Here is a 16,508-nt window from a genome sequence, read left to right as displayed (position 1 = left end):
TCGTATTGGAATAAATGTTGATGGTGGTGGCTTTATCTGGGCTTCCCCTGTGTGGAATTTTTTTCTCCGCATTGCCAGAGGAGAATACCATTGCAATGGACTAGTTGTGTAGGAAGAGAACAATTTATCGTGCGATCACATGAGGGATCGCATCCGCCCCCGTCGTTTGTGCGTCACGGCACCCATGGCGCACAAAGTCGTTTACCCCGTCACACGTACTTACCTCCTGAACGACCTCGCTGTGGGCGGCAAACATCCTCTTCCTGAAGGGGGAGGGACGTTCGGCGTCACAGCGAAGTCACACAGTGGCCGGCCAATAGAAGCGGAGGGGCGGAGATGAGTGGGACGTAACATCCCGCCCACCTCCTTCCTTCTGCATTGCCGGCAGGTTTGCAGGTAAGCTGTGTTCGTCGTTCCCGGGGTGTCACACGGAGCGATGTGTACTGCCTCAGGAACGACGAACAACTGGCGCGCAGAAGGAGGAACGACTTTAAGAAAATGGACGACGTGTCAACGAGCAACGATAAGGTGAGTATTTTTGCTCGATCACAGTCGTTCGTAGCTATCACACGCTACGATATCTCAAACAATGCCGGATGTGCGTCACTAACGACGTGACCCCGACGACACATCGCCCAATATATCGTAGCATGTGACGCCACCCTAAGTCGTGGCCGTCCATGACAAATGTAGGTACTAGAACACTTTATCCACATACAAGTGCTTCTCAATAAATTAGAATATCATCAAAAAGTTAATTTATTTCAGTAATTCAATACAAAAAGGGAAACACATATTACAGTTAGGTCCAGAAATATTTGGACAGTGACACAATTTTCGCGAGTTGGGCTCTGCATGCCACCACATTGGATTTGAAATGAAACAACAGAATTCAAGTGCAGATTGTAACGTTTAATTTGAAGGTTTGAACAAAAATATCTGATAGAAATTGTAGGAATTGTACACATTTCTTTACAAACACTCCACATTTTAGGAGGTCAAAAGTAATTGGACAAATAAACCAAACCCAAACAAAATATTTTTATTTTCAATATTTTGTTGCGAATCCTTTGGAGGCAATCACTGCCTTAAGTCTGGAACCCATGGACATCACCAAACGCCGGGTTTCCTCCTTCTTAATGCTTTGCCAGCCCTTTACAGCCGCAGCCTTCAGGTCTTGCTTGTTTGCGGGTCTTTCCGTCTTAAGTCTGGATTTGAGCAAGTGAAATGCATGCTCAATTGGGTTAAGATCTGGTGATTGACTTGGCCAGTGCAGAATGTTCCACTTTTTTGCACTCATGAACTCCTGGGTAGCTTTGGCTGTATGCTTGGGGTCATTGTCCATCTGTACTATGAAGCGCTGTCCGATCAACTTTGCAGCATTTGGCTGAATCTGGGCTGAAAGTATATCCCGGTACACTTCAGAATTCATCCGGCTACTCTTGTCTGCTGTTATGTCATCAATAAACACAAGTGACCCAGTGCCATTGAAAGCCATGCATGCCCATGCCATCACGTTGCCTCCACCATGTTTTACAGAGGATGTGGTGTGCCTTGGATTATGTGCCGTTCCCTTTCTTCTCCAAACTTTATTCTTCCCATCATTCTGGTACAGGTTGATCTTTGTCTCATCTGTCCATAGAATACTTTTCCAGAACTGAGCTGGCTTCATGAGGTGTTTTTCAGCAAATTTAACTCTGGCCTGTCTATTTTTGGAATTGATGAATGGTTTGCATCTAGATGTGAACCCTTTGTATTTACTTTCATGGAGTCTTCTCTTTACTGTTGACTTAGAGACAGATACACCTACTTCACTGACAGTGTTCTGGACTTCAGTTGATGTTCTGAACGGGTTCTTCTTCACCAAAGAAAGTATGCGGCGATCATCCACCGCTGTTGTCATCCGTGGATGCCCAGGCCTTTTTGAGTTCCCAAGCTCACCAGTCAATTCCTTTTTTCTCAGAATGTACCCGACTGTTGAGTTTGCTACTCCAAGCATGTATGCTATCTCTCTGCTGGATTTTTTCTTTTTTTTTAGCCTCAGGATGTTCTGCTTCACCTCAATTGAGAGTTCCTTAGACCGCATGTTGTCTGGTCACAGCAACAGCTTCCAAATGCAAAACCACACACCTGTAATCAACCCCAGACCTTTTAACTACTTCATTGATTACAGGTTAACAAGGGAGATGCCTTCAGAGTTAATTGCAGCCCTTAGAGTCCCTTGTCCAATTACTTTTGGTCCCTTGAAAAAGAGGAGGCTATGCATTACAGAGCTATGATTCCTAAACCCTTTCTCCGATTTGGATGTGAAAACTCTCATATTGCAGCTGGGAGTGTGCACTTTCAGCCCATATTATATATATAATTGTATTTCTGAACATGTTTTTGTAAACAGCTAAAATAACAAAACTTGTGTCACTGTCCAAATATTTCTGGACCTAACTGTATATAGAGTCATTACAGAGGGATCTATTGCAAATGTTTATTTCTGTTAATGTTGATGAATATGGCTTACATCCAATGAAAACTCAAAAGTCATTATCTCAGAAAATTAGAATATTTTATAAGTCCAACTTAAAAAATGATTTTTAAGTCAGAAATGTTGGCCTACTGAAAAGTCTGTATAGTAAATGCACTCAATACTTGGTCAGGGCTCCTTTTGCATGAATTACTGCATCAATGCGGCGTGGCATGGAGGTGATCAACCTGTGGCACTGCTGAGGTGTTATGGAAGCCCAAGTTGCTTTAATATCAGCCTTCAGCTCGTCTGCATTATTGGGTCTGGTGTCTCTCATCTTCCTCTTGACAATACCCCATAGATTCTTTATAGAGTTTAAGTCAGGTGAGTTTGCTGGCCAATCAAGCACAGTGATACTGTGCTTATTAAACCAGGTATTGGTACCTTTGGCAGTGTGGACAGGTGCCAAGTCCTGCTGGAAAATGAAATTCCAATCTCCAAACTTCATACTAGACTTCAAGCAGTTTGGATTGTGTGCCTCTGATTTTCAAAGAAAATGCAAAATTTACTTTCATCTGAAAACAACACCTTGGACCACTGAGTAACAGTCCAGTTCTTTTTCTCCTTGCCCCGCTAAGACGCTTCTGGCGTTTTCAATTGGTCATGAGTGGCTTGACACAAGGAATGTGACACTTGTAGCCCATGTCCTGGACGTCTGTGTGTGGTGGCTCTTGAAGCACTGAATCCAGCAGCAGTCCACTCCATGTGAATCTCCCCCAAATTTTTGAATGACCTTTTTATTAAGAATCCTTTCGAGGCTGCAGTTATCCCGGTTGCTCGTGTACCTTTTTCTAGCACACTTTTTCCTTTGCGCAACTTTCTATTAATATGTTTGGATACAGCACTCTGTGAACAGCCATCTTCTTTTACAATGAACTTTTGTGGCTTACCCTCCTTGTGGAGTGTGTCAATGACTGCCTTATGGACATCTGTCAAGTCAGCCGTCTTCCTCATGTTTGTTTAGCCTACTGAACCAGACTACGGGACCATTTTAAATGATTAGGAAGCCTTTGCAGGGTTTTGTGGTAATTATTCTAATTTACTGAGATAATGACTTTTGGTTTTCATTGGCTGTAAGCCATAATAATCAACATTACCAGAAATAAACACTTGAAATAGGTCCCTCTGTGTGTAATGACTCTATATAATATGTGTTTCACTTTTTGTATTGAATATCTGAAATAAATTTACTTTTTGATGATATTCTAAATTATTGAGAAGCACTTGTATGAAATGGCATCATATTCTTGTGTGAAGGAGTAAAGGCCACTTTACACGCTGCGACATCGCTCAAGCGATCTCGTTGGGGTCACGGAATTTGTGACGCACATCCGGTCGCTTTAGCGATGTCGTTGCGTGTGACACCTTTGAGCGATTTTGCATTGTTGCAAAAACGTGCAAAATCGCTCATCAGTGACATGGGGGTCCATTCTCAAATATCATTGCTGCAGCAGTAACGAAGTTGTTCCTCGTTCCTGCGGCAGCACACATCGGTACGTGTGACACCGCAGGAACGAGGAACCTCTCCTTACCTGCCTCCCGCCCGCAATGCGGAATTAAGGAGGTGGGGGGGATGTTCGTCCCGCTCATCTCCGCCCCTCCGCTTCTATTGGGCGGCGGTTCAGTGACGCAGCTGTGACGTCGCTGTGACGCTGCACGGACCGCCCCCTTAGAAAGGAGGCAGATCGCCGGTCACAGCGACGTCGCTAGGCAGGTAAGTAGTGTGACGGGTCTGAACGATGTTGTGTGCCACGGGCAGCGATTTGCCCATGTCGCACAACCGATGGGGGTGGGTACCCACGCTAGCGATATCGGTCACGATATCGCAGCGTGTAAAGCGGCCTTAAGGCTGCTCTCCTCCCTCTGTTGTCATTCGATTAGCAATGCCGCATCCACCAGTAGTACACTGTCAATGTCATCATCATTACCATCAACATTATCATGTACTGCTTGTCAAAAACTCCTCCTTTCCACTGTCAGTTATCTATACCTGTGTGACCACTGACCAGGCAACAACAATTAACATACAGTCATCCATCATGATGTATCAACTGACCTCCCACCTAGGCAACTTGCATGAGCTGCAGTCACTGCCATACCACTTAGTGGATACCACTGCCATTAGGCAATTGATGGCGTACCCTTAGCCTTATGAGGGGTATTCCGATCCAAGTTTCTATCCAAATATCTAGTAGGTGTGGTAATAATAAAAAAACAAATTGTTTCAAAGAACTGAGAGTCCTCAGTCTCAGTTCTTTAATCTCTACAGGCTAACACGGTACAAACATATATTATACCTGGAATAATAATAATAATATTAGCAAATACCTCCAATTATAAATGTAGTATAGTTCTCCTGATATAGCCATGTCTCTTACCTCATGTGCAGGGCATTTTGCTTAGGTGTCCATGGTTAAGACCAAGAGCAACTAACTGACAAACTAACTGTCACTATATGAGTGGATGTAATCATAGATACCTAAGTAAAACGCCCTGCAGATGAGGTAAGGGACATGGCTATATCAGGAGAACTAAACTACATTTCTAAGTGGAGGTATGCACTAATATTATTATTATTATTACACCTACTGCATATTGGGATTTTAATGGAGGGTACCCAACTACCATTATTTCTTTAAAAAAACTGGAGGAAAAACAGGTTTTATGCCGCGCTTGGAGACCACAGACATTGATGTCGGAACAGATGATTCTTTTATTGTTTCATTCCTACGCGTTTCGGAGATCCAAACTGTCTCTTTCTTCAGGGAAATTCTTTCCCTGAAGAAGGAGACAGTTTGGATCTCCGAAACGCGTAGGAATGAAACAATAAAAGAATGAGACAGTTTGGATCTCCGAAACGCGTAGGAATGAAACAATAAAAGAATCATCTGTTCCGACATCAATGTCTGTGGTCTCCAAGCGCGGCATAAAACCTGTTTTTCCTCCAGTTTTTTTCTGATGTTCCTTTTGTGTAGCAGGGCTGCTGCTGGACCGCTTGGGCGCTCATTCTTGTTATCAATGGTGTTGTGACTGGCACAACCCGATCAGGTGAGTGCATTACTTCTTTATGATTTTGCCCAATATATCGGGTAAGACCCTATTGCGCCTTTTCTCTCCCATATAATTATTTCTTTAAGAAAGCTGCCTTGTAAAGTTTGGGCATGGGGCAGTAGTCTCGGGCAAGGGATTCCCTCCGTTAGGCACCCCAGCCTAAATTCACAGGAAAAGTATTGTGGGCCTGGCTGAGTGTGTGGATACATGTTCTTCATACCTTTCAGGAGGCTGCTTCTCGCCGTTGTTTTGGGCAGGCCATGACAAGATCATAGTATCATAGTATCATAGTATCATAGTTTTTAAGGTTGAAGGGAGACTCTAAGTCCATCTAGTTCAACCCGTAGCCTAACATGTTGATCCAGAGGAAGGCAAAAAAAAAACCCCAATGTGGCAAACAAGTTCCAATGGGGAAAACATTTCCTTCCTGACTCCACATCCGGCAATCAGACTAGTTCCCTGGATCAATACCCTGTCATAAAATCTAATATACATAACTGGTAATATTAAATTTTTCAAGAAAGGCATCCAGGCTCTGCTTAAATGTTAGTAGTGAATCATTCATTACAACACCATGCGGCAGAGAGTTCCATAGTCTCACTGCTCGTACAGTAAAGAATCCTCGTCTGTGATTATGATTAAACCTTCTTTCCTCAAGACGTAGCGGATGCCCCCGTGTTCCAGTCGCAGGCCTAGGTGTAAAAAGATCTTTGGAAAGGTCTCTGTACTGTCCCCTCATATATTTATACATTGTGATTAGATCCCCTCTAAGCCTTCGTTTTTCCAGACTAAATAACCCCAAGTTTAATAACCTGTCTTGGTATTGCAGCCCACCCATTCCTCTAATAATCTTGGTCGCTCTTCTCTGCACCCTCTCCAGTTCAGCTATGTCCTTCTTATATATTGGTGACCAGAATTGTACACAGTATTCTAAGTGCGGTCGCACTAGTGACTTGTACAGAGGTAGAACTATATTTTTTTCATGAACACTTATACCTCTTTTAATACATCCCATTATTTTATTAGCCCTGGCAGCAGCTGCCTGACACTGGCCACTAAAGTGAAGTTTACCATCCACCCATACACCCAAGTCTTTTTCTGTGTCTGTTTTACCCAGTGTTCTACAATTAAGTACATAATCATAAATGTTATTTCCTCTACCTAAAGGCCCCGTCACACTAAGCAACATCGCTAGCAACATCGCTGGTAACGAACAACTTTTGTGACGTTGCTAGCGATGTTGCTGTGTGTGACATCCAGCAACAACCTGGCCCCTGCTGTGAGGTCGTTGGTTGTTGCTGAATGTCCTGGGCCATTTTTTAGTTGTTGCTGTCCTGCTGTGAAGCACAGATCGCTGTGTGTGACAGCGAGACAGCAACAACTAATGTGCAGTGAGCAGGAGCCAGCTTCTGCTGAGGCTGGTAACTAATGTAAACATCGGGTAACCAAGAAGCCCTGTCCTTGGTTACCCGATATTTACCTTTGATACCAGCCTCCTCCGCTCTCACTGCCTGTGCTGCCGGCTCCAGCTCTGTGCACATGTAGCTGCAGCACACATCAGGTAATTAACCCGATGTGTGCTGTAACTAGGAGAGCAAGGAGCCAGCGCTAAGCATTGTGCGCTGCTCCCTGCTCTGTGCACATTTAGCTGCAGCACACATCAGGCAATTAACCCGATGTGTGCTGTAACTAGGAGAGCAAGGAGCCAGCGCTAAGCATTGTGCGCTGCTCCCTGCTCTGTGCACATTTAGCTGCAGCACACATCGGGTTAATTAACCTGATGTGTGCTGTAACTAGGAGACTGGGGGCTGGTCACTGGTTGCTGGTGAGCTCACCAGCAACTCGTGTAGCCACGCTCCAGCGATCCCTGCCAGGTCAGGTTGCTGGTGGGATCGCTGGAGCGTCGCAGTGTGACAGCTCACCAGCAACCTCCTAGCAACTTACCAGCGATCCCTATCGTTGTTGGGATCGCTGGTAAGTTGCTTAGTGTGACTGGACCTTAAGTGCATGACCTTACATTTATCTACATTAAACTTCAATTGCCACTTCTCAACCCAATCCTCCAATTTACATAAATCTCCCTGTAATATAAAATTATCCTCCTCTGTATTGATTACCCTGCAGAGTTTAGTATCATCTGCAAATATTGAAATTCTACTCCGCATGCCCCCAACAAGGTCATTTATAAATATGTTGAAAAGAAGCGGGCCCAATACTGACCCCTGTGGTACCCCACTATGAACTGAGACCCAGTCCGAGTACGTACCATTAATAACCACCCTTTGTTTACTATCACTGAGCCAGTTTTTAACCCAGTTACACATATTTTCCCCTATCCCCATTATTCTCATTTTATGTACCAACCTTTTGTGTGGCACCGTATCAAAAGCTTTTGAAAAGTCCATATACACAACATCCACTGCATTTCCCTGGTCCAGGCTTGAACTTACCTCTTCATAGAAGCTGATCAAATTAGTTTGACAGGATCGATCCCTCATAAACCCATGTTGATACTCTGTCATAAGGTTATTTTTCTTGAGATACTCCAATAGATTTTCTTGAGATACTAGATCATGGAGGAAACAGAGAAGGAGGCTGACAGTACTTATTCCACAACATTTCTTTACTATACAGTCTCTGGATAGCAACTATACACAAGGAGTATCGGGCACAAATCTCATAGTACGTTTTATTAGCATCAAACACCAACAGACACATTTCCTCTAAGTTCACCTCAGCTGTTATTTGTATGAATGTTCCCAATCCTCCTGCCACAGCCCGGCCTAGCACAATGTATCTGTCCTTGAAAGTCATTCCAGTCCCCATGCGGTTCCGAGACCTTCCAGCCACAGGGAGTAGCGACGCTTTTGGATCTGCCACACTGGACTGCATACTCATCTCGCATCCAACTCCAGACTCTACCTACAAGGAGTGCTACGGCCTTAGGCCCTGTGCGCACTTACCGGATTTTGCCGCGGATTTTCCGCGGATTTGCTGCATGTTTCGTTGCAGAAAATGTTCATAACATCTCTGCAGTGAATCACCAGCAAATCCTATGGAGAAAAAAAATCCTGTGCGCACTGGGCGGAATTTGACAGCTGCATGTTTTGCTGCGGGAATCCCGCAGCAAAAACAAGTGCATGTCACTTCTTTTCCACACTTTTCGCTGCGGGATTTCACTTCATTGACTCCAATGTTAATCATGAAATCCCGCAGGGAATAACGCAGGCAGCAAATTCTGTGCGGTTCACTGCGTTTTGCTGCGTTATTCCCTGCGGTATTTCGCGGTTTACCTCCGGTAATGTGCATCGCTTGTCTGCGGTTTTGCAGGGAAGTGATGTCATTACAGGAAGAGGAAGCAAAGCAGAGAGTAAACACACACATCACAGACACAGAACACATCACAGACACATAGAACACATAGACACAGAGAGATAGAACACACATAGAAAGAAAACGGAAATATAGAAAACAAAGAACGTGGGCTCCGCTGCATATTTACCTTCCAGCCGAGGTAAGCACACAGCGGCGGCCCGGTATTCTCAGGCTGGGGAGGGAGAGGGGCAGGGATAATGGCCCCCGCCTCACTCCCCCTCCCGCAGCCGAGAATATCAGCCGCAGCTGCCCCGGCACTGTCGCATGCATTATGCGGCACTACCGGCGTGTCCTCGGCTCTTCTTGCTGCCGTGTAGCAGTGGCAGCAAGGTAATACAAGGGGTTAATGGTGGTGGATCACCGCCATTAACTCCAGGCTTGATCATGGCAGCGTCTATGTGACAGCTGACATGATCAACCCGTAAGTAAAGTGAAAAAAACACAGACACCGAAAAATCCTTTATTTTAAATAAAACCAACAAGCCTCGTTCACCATTTTATTAACCCCTCCCGCACCAAAGCTCCGGCGTAATCCACAGGTCCTGCGCTGCTTCCATCCAGCCGCGACTGTCACAGCGCTGAATGAAAGCAGCAGACAGCAGAGGTAATTACCGGTCATTTCCCACGGCCGGTAATGTGAACTCACTGCCGACCGTGGGAAATGCAGCGATCTGTCCTCTATCTATCCCTCTATCTATTCTTCTGTCTATCTACTATCAGAATTAAATGTATTTTTTTTTTTTTTTTCTTCAATGTGCTTTATTGCATTGAATGCAATAAAGCACATCCCAACCCGCACGCGGCAAAACCGCGGCAATACCGCGAACAATACCGCGGTAAAACCGCAGCAAACCGCGGCAAACCGCATGCGGTTTTCGGGTGCGGTTTCCCGCGTTTTTTTTACCGCGGGTGCGGTAATCTTTGAGAGCATGCGGAATTTACGCAAGGAAATTTCATTTCCCAGTGCGCACATAGCCTTAGACCAGTCAGATTTTTCAACTAGTTGTTTTTGTTCTGGGTTACAACCACCCTCCATGTGTTCATATTACAGCCTCCCAGAGTCACCCAAAGAATTCAACCAAAAAGACCTAACAGACCTGTACATCCGCACTCAACTCTGGTCGTTCCACAACTGAAATCTAAGATGGAGTCTGTAAGTCTGCCTCAGCACTAGCTCCTCCCCCACAGGCTAATCCCAACTGCCAACTGTCAGTTGCCCAGCAGTCGGTTGCTGGGCAACCTATCTTATCAACATCCTATGTTATAACCTTATAGCACTACCAGCACTGCTACATCTATACATTACACTACATCTTAGGCGTTCCCATACTTTACATTACTTTCCAACATAAAATTACTTTATATCTTATCACACATATATTTAAGAACACATTTGTTGTTTTTAGGGGTAGGAACTCAACCACCATCTTACAATCTTCTTCCTCTCTTGAACATGGCAGTTCCCAACCATATTTGGATCTGCAAGACACAAAAGACGAGGCATGCATAAACTCTCCATTCCGGAAACTGAAGAGGGGTCCTCCCCTCATTTGAATCGGTACGACCCTGGTCCCACTTGGTTGGGAACCCAAAACAGGTGTCCAAGTTTTTTTTAAAGAAGTAGACTGTAGGCCATAGTCCAGCTCTCCCATTTAGCACAAGATGAAGCACAGTCCACAACAGCCCAAAAGTCCAAAGGGCTCGCACGTGGCAGTCTTTCCTTAAAAACGGGGCAGAGTCTGGAATCATGAGCCTGGCAGGCACATTTGGGTCATGTGTTTCCTTCCCTCCTCTTCCTCTCAACAACAGTGCACCTGTCCTCAATTTGAGGATAGTGACAGGTTCCACCCTACCCTCCCCCAAAATTGGACCTGAGGATGGGGTAAAGTCCATGTGGGCAGAGTCCAGAGTAGACTGCAGACCCCTAATGAGACCTTATACTCCATGGGGGAAATAAGTACATATAAGGTAAAGTCCATGCAAAGGGCATACTACCCACTCGTAGCCACAGACCGTAAATCCTGCAGGGGGTGTGCAAACAGTGTGCAAAACAAACTGGGAGGGGGAGACACAAATATGTTCAGCTGTATTTTATACTGCTGCCACTCTCAGATAATACGCCACTATGCTCCATCTTCTGATGCATGTGTCGCGGCTCGGGTCCGGCTGCTGCTGCTGCTTGGTGGCTCGAGCGGTGGGACGGATCCGGGGACTCGAGTGGCGCTCCTCGCCCGTGAGTGAAAGGGGTTGGTTTGGGAATTTGGTTCGTGACGCCACCCACGGGTCGTGGTGAGGTTGGGGCACCACCGCTGCTGGTGACGGGGATCCTGGGAGCGTTGTTAGGGCGCAGCTGGGATGTTTTCCCCTCCGTGGGTAGGGGTTGGTGGTCCCGAGGCCCAGTAAGGTGAAGGGAGGAATGCAGGGTAGGTGAGGTGCAGGGTCGTGGGGGCAGCGCGGTGCCAGCGCGGTGCCAGAGGGCACGATGGTACTCACTCAGCCAAGAACAGATACAGAGTCTCCGGTAAAACAAACGGCTGGATGGACGGGTCCCGCAGCTGGCTGCTGTGACCTCTCCCGGATGGTTGGTGGTGGCTGCCTTTCCCTGCACCTGGTGTGTGTCTTCGGTCCTGATGGCTTCCCACCGGTAACCCGCTCCCCAGCTTGGATAGATGCCGGGGGAGCCCCTTTTGCCCGCAGGCTCTGGCCCTGGGAGCTCTAGCTCTGGCGGTAGCTGTCTCTCCCTGTTCGGTTTGGACAGTTGCCTTCAATCGGGTCTTGGTTGCTAGGAAACCCCGGAGGTTCCCGTTGCTAACGGATTTAACCAGTTTAACGGCGACTCCCAGCCTGGTCTGGGTCCGCAGGCCCTGCCGGTTTGTGCTGGCTTCTCTTCGCTCCCCGGTTCGGTACCGGTGGCCCACCGCCCTGCCCCGTCCCAACGGTTCCGCGTCCATAGGCCACTCCTGCAGACGGCCACCACCGTCTTCCAACCTTGCTGTATGTGCCCGGGCCACGTACCTGGACACGGTCAGTCTGCTCCTCACTTGCCACTTCACTCCTTCTACTTCACTCTCTCCAACCGTTCTCTCTTCCTTTCCCGCCTCCAGGACTGTGAACTCCTCGGTGGGTGGGGCCAACCGCCTGGCTCCACCCCACCTGGTGTGGACATCAGCCCCTGGAGGGAGGCAACAAGGATTTGTGTGTGTGGCTGATGTGCCTAACCGGGGTGTGGGGTGTGTTGCTGCAGTACCTGTGACGTCCTGGCTTGTCCAGGGTGCCACACATGCTTAGTAGCAATGGCGCCATCCTCCTCTGTTGCAAGGGTTTTCCTGCCCTGCTCCTCCTTTTCCGGGTCAGTTCCCAATCAGAGCTGCCACTTGTTCTCCATCAGCTTGATGCGATGGGTGGGGTCTCTCCTTTTGCAGTGCACTCCGGGGGCAGACACTGTTCAACATGGACTATTATTTCTAGGCATGATTCCTCTCCCTGCAGGCATAGCCTTTTGGAGGGTTGCACTGACCTTGGCGCACTTTTACTCACTTGCCCACGATGGGCGGGGTCTTCATTTAGACTTGCTCTATCGTTCGCGATTTAAATGCCTATAGTATCTTTAACTACGGATCGGTCGCAGTTTTCACTTTTGATCAAGCCTTCCCCGCTTCATTCTGGTTTTCCTGAAGGAAGGCCTGATCCTGCCGATTACACCTAATGTAAAGCATGGGCGCGGGGCGGTAGTCATGGGCAAGGGATTCCCTCTGGTGGCTAATCTGGCCCCACTTCACAGGAAAAGTGCTGTGGTCCTGGCTGGGTGTGTGGATACGTGCGGTGCTCTTCATACCTTTCAGGAGGCCACTTCTTGCCGTTGACTTAGGCAGGCCAGGACCGGATCATCAAGGAAACAAAGACGGAGACTGGTAGTTCTTATTACACAACATTTCTTTACTACACAGTTTCTGGATGGCAACTTTACACCAGAAGTACTGGGCACACATCTTGTACTGTGTTTCTCCCAAAAAAACCTTCCCCGATAATAAGCCGTAGCATGATTTTACAGGATTTTTGGAGTATGCTTGAAATATAATCCCTACTCTAAAAATAAGCCCTAGTTATAGTCAGGGCCGACATTACCGGGAGTCAAACTGCACAATTTCTCAGATCCCCATTCTCTTAGGAACCCCAGCAGTTGTATTCTGGTCGCCACAAGGTACTGCACCTCAGTTGGTGTGTGGTATCCATCTCAGGTAAGGGGGGTTAACCATCGGAGTCACCACATTTCATCTCACATACCGTAAGGTGCTTCCCACTGGGGAGCTGCCTTGGGGCAGACGGGGGGGTCGCCATATAGAGTAATGGGACTTTCCAGTCGCTAGAGCAACCGCCAGGGGGCGGGCACCATTGGGAGTATAAGTAGGCGCAACACACCCACACAAAGCAGACAAGTTGGGACCATAGTTCTGACAAGACACCTTTGGAACTCTTCGATCTACAAAAAGCCCATGGCTTAGAGTGGGAGCTCAGCTGGGGTTCCTAACTTCCACGGGGAACTCCCTAAGGAAAAGACACTCTTTCTCTTTCTCTTTAAACACCGGTGGTGGCCCCTCACTTGCTTGAGATTGACCGGAGCCCACGATGGCAAAGATCGGCACCTGGGTACAGCTTTAATTCAGTGAGTAAAAGACACCTTGAACCCACAGACACTGTGTCGGCTTGTCCTTACCGGCGTCGCCGCACGGTGCTTTGGGCGCCAACAGCCATTATCTCACTTGTCATCCACCCAGGGCCTGCTCCGCCTGTGGGGAACGACACCATCCCAGCTGCCATAGCACCTGCCCCGGGGAGGAATTCTGCAGTGGCAGCTACTCCCCGGCCGCATACCACAGGTGGCATCACGACAACATTTCCATTCACCCCACTTTCCCTTCCTTTTACTGCATGCCTCGGGGCAACGGAACCAGGCAAGGCCACCCATGACATTGCCTGACCCGACCCGCAACAGCCCAGCAACGAGTAGGTTAACCACCTATCCCGTGGGGCGCTGCATGTGTGTGTGTGTGTATGGATGGATAAGAGATAAATAGATAATAGATAGATATTAGATGGATAGGTGGAGTTGATAAGAACGCAGCCATCAATAGGTGGTACATGTACAGCAGTAATACAAAGAATTATGCAAAAATCTACAAAGGCAAGTATATGAATTGCTAGCTAACTAGTAGTGACCTTAAAATAAAAGTCACACAAAGTGGTCAGTTGTATTGGTATATGCAACAGACAACGACTTCTTTGTATATTTGTGAAAGAGGACTTTATACTGATCTAACAGCTGAGATCAATTGGTAAAGATATTAACCCCTTCACGACCGGCTTATTTTTCGCTTTCCGTTTTTTTTTTCGCCATTCTTCTTCTGAGAGACGTAACTTTTTTATTTTTCATTCAATATGGTCATGTGAGGGCTCATTTTTTGCAGAACGAACTGTACTTTTAAATGAAACCATATGTTTTACCATATAGTGTACTGGAAAACAGCAAAAAAATTACAAATGCAGAAAAATTACAAAAAAACTGTAATAGCACTATTGTTTTTGAGATATTTTATTCACTGTGTTCACTATATGGTAAAATTGATGTGTGGGTGTAATGCCTCAGGTCAGTGCGAGTTCGTAGACACCAAACATGTATAGGTTTACTTTTATATAAGGGGTCAAAAAAAATTGGAAGTTTATTCCAAAAAAGTGTCGCACGTTTTACGCCATATTCCGTGACCCGTAGCGTTCTCATTTTTCAGGATCTATAGCTCAGTGATGGCTTATTTTTTGAGTCTCAAGCTGACGTTTTTAACGGTGCCATTTTTGCGCAGATGCTATGTTTTGATCACCTGTTATTGCATTGTGCGCAAAAGTTGTGGCGACAAAAACCATCATTTTGGCATTTTGAATTTTTTTGCCGCTACGTCGTATACTGATCAGATTGATTTTATATTTTGATAGAGCGGGCGTTTCTGAATGTGGCGATACCAAATGTGTGTATATTTTTTATTTTTTTAACCCTTTCATTTTCAATGGGGCGAAAGGGGGGTGATTTGAACGTTTAGGTTTTTTTTTTTTTTTTATTTTTTAAAACTTTTTTTTTTACTTTTTTTTTTTTTTCTTTATTTTACTAGTCCCCCTAGGGGGTTATAGTGATCAACAATCCGATCGCTCTACCCTATCTGCTGGTCACAGCTACACAGCTGTAAACAGCAGATACGCTCACTTTCTGCTTCACTGGGCTGCGGGCCAAGTGAAACTGAAAGTAATTCATGGCATGTACAGGAGTCATCACATGACCCTGTGCTACCATGACAACTACCGGAAGTCCGGTATCGGGTGGTAAGTAAAAGTTTACTGCTGATGCCGTTATAATGGCGCTGTCACATATTGACAGCGCCATTCAAGGGGTTAAACGGCACGAGCAGATAACAATTCTGTTTGTGCCTAGCAGGCACACATCTTAGCTGTGAAAGTCAGCTAAGATGTGCGCCGATCGTGGTATGCTGCCGGTGACAGACCGTGGGCAGTAAGGGTATGTGCGCACGTTGCTTTTTACCTGCTTTTTACCTGCTTTTTTGCTGCTTTTTCTTCTGCGCTGTTTAATGCCAAAATGGATGTGTTCTTCTATTCAAGCAAAGTCTATGGGAATTTGGGTTTCTTGTTCACACTATGTTGTTCAAAATGCTGCCTTTTTGAGGCAGAACTTTGGTCAAAAACTCAGCTTTTCAAAGAAGCAACATGTCAATTGTTTTTGCCATTTGGGTTTTGCACTGCAAAGCTGAGTTTTTGACCAAAGTTCTGCCACAAAAAGGCAGCATTTTGAACAACATAGTGTGAACAAGAAACCCAAATTCCCATAGACTTTGCTTGAATAGAAGAACACATCCATTTTGGCATTAAACAGCGCAGAAGAAAAAGCAGCAAAAAAGCAGGTAAAAAGCAGGTAAAAAGCAACGTGCGCACATACCCTAACATTATGACCGCTAGGACGTAATATTACTGCCCGTGGTCGTTAAGGGGTTAAGGATAGCCATATAGCCACAATATTATTGTGCAGTTTACTGGATTCATACACTGCTTTCCTAAATGCACTAGAGACAATACCTGAAACAGACATTACATTAAGCCTGCTTTACACGAGACGACCGATTGTGCGATTTCACGATCGATTGTACCCGCCCCCGTCGTTTGTGCATCACGGGCAAATCGCTGCCCGTGTCGCACAAAGTCGTGAAACCCCCGTCACACGTACTTACCTGCTGAGCGACCTCGCTGTGGGCGGCGAACATCCTCTTCCTGAAGGGGGAGGGACATTCAGCGTCACAGCGACGTCACACAGCCGCCGGCCAATAGAAGCGGAGGGGCGGAGATGAGCGGGACGTAAACATCCTGCCCACCTCCTTCCCTCTGCATAGCCGGCGGGTGCCGTGGGATGCAGGTAAGTTGAGTTCATCGTTCCCGGGGTGTCACACGGAGCGATGTGATGCACCGGGTACGATGTACAACCGGCGCCATTTTAAATAAACAATATTTTGAA

This window comes from Anomaloglossus baeobatrachus, chromosome 2, assembly GCF_048569485.1.
Source record: "Anomaloglossus baeobatrachus isolate aAnoBae1 chromosome 2, aAnoBae1.hap1, whole genome shotgun sequence".
In the NCBI taxonomy this organism is placed as follows: Eukaryota; Metazoa; Chordata; class Amphibia; order Anura; family Aromobatidae; genus Anomaloglossus; species Anomaloglossus baeobatrachus.
The sequence above is the reverse complement of the archived record's forward strand: the minus strand, read 5'-3'. Positions refer to the sequence as shown.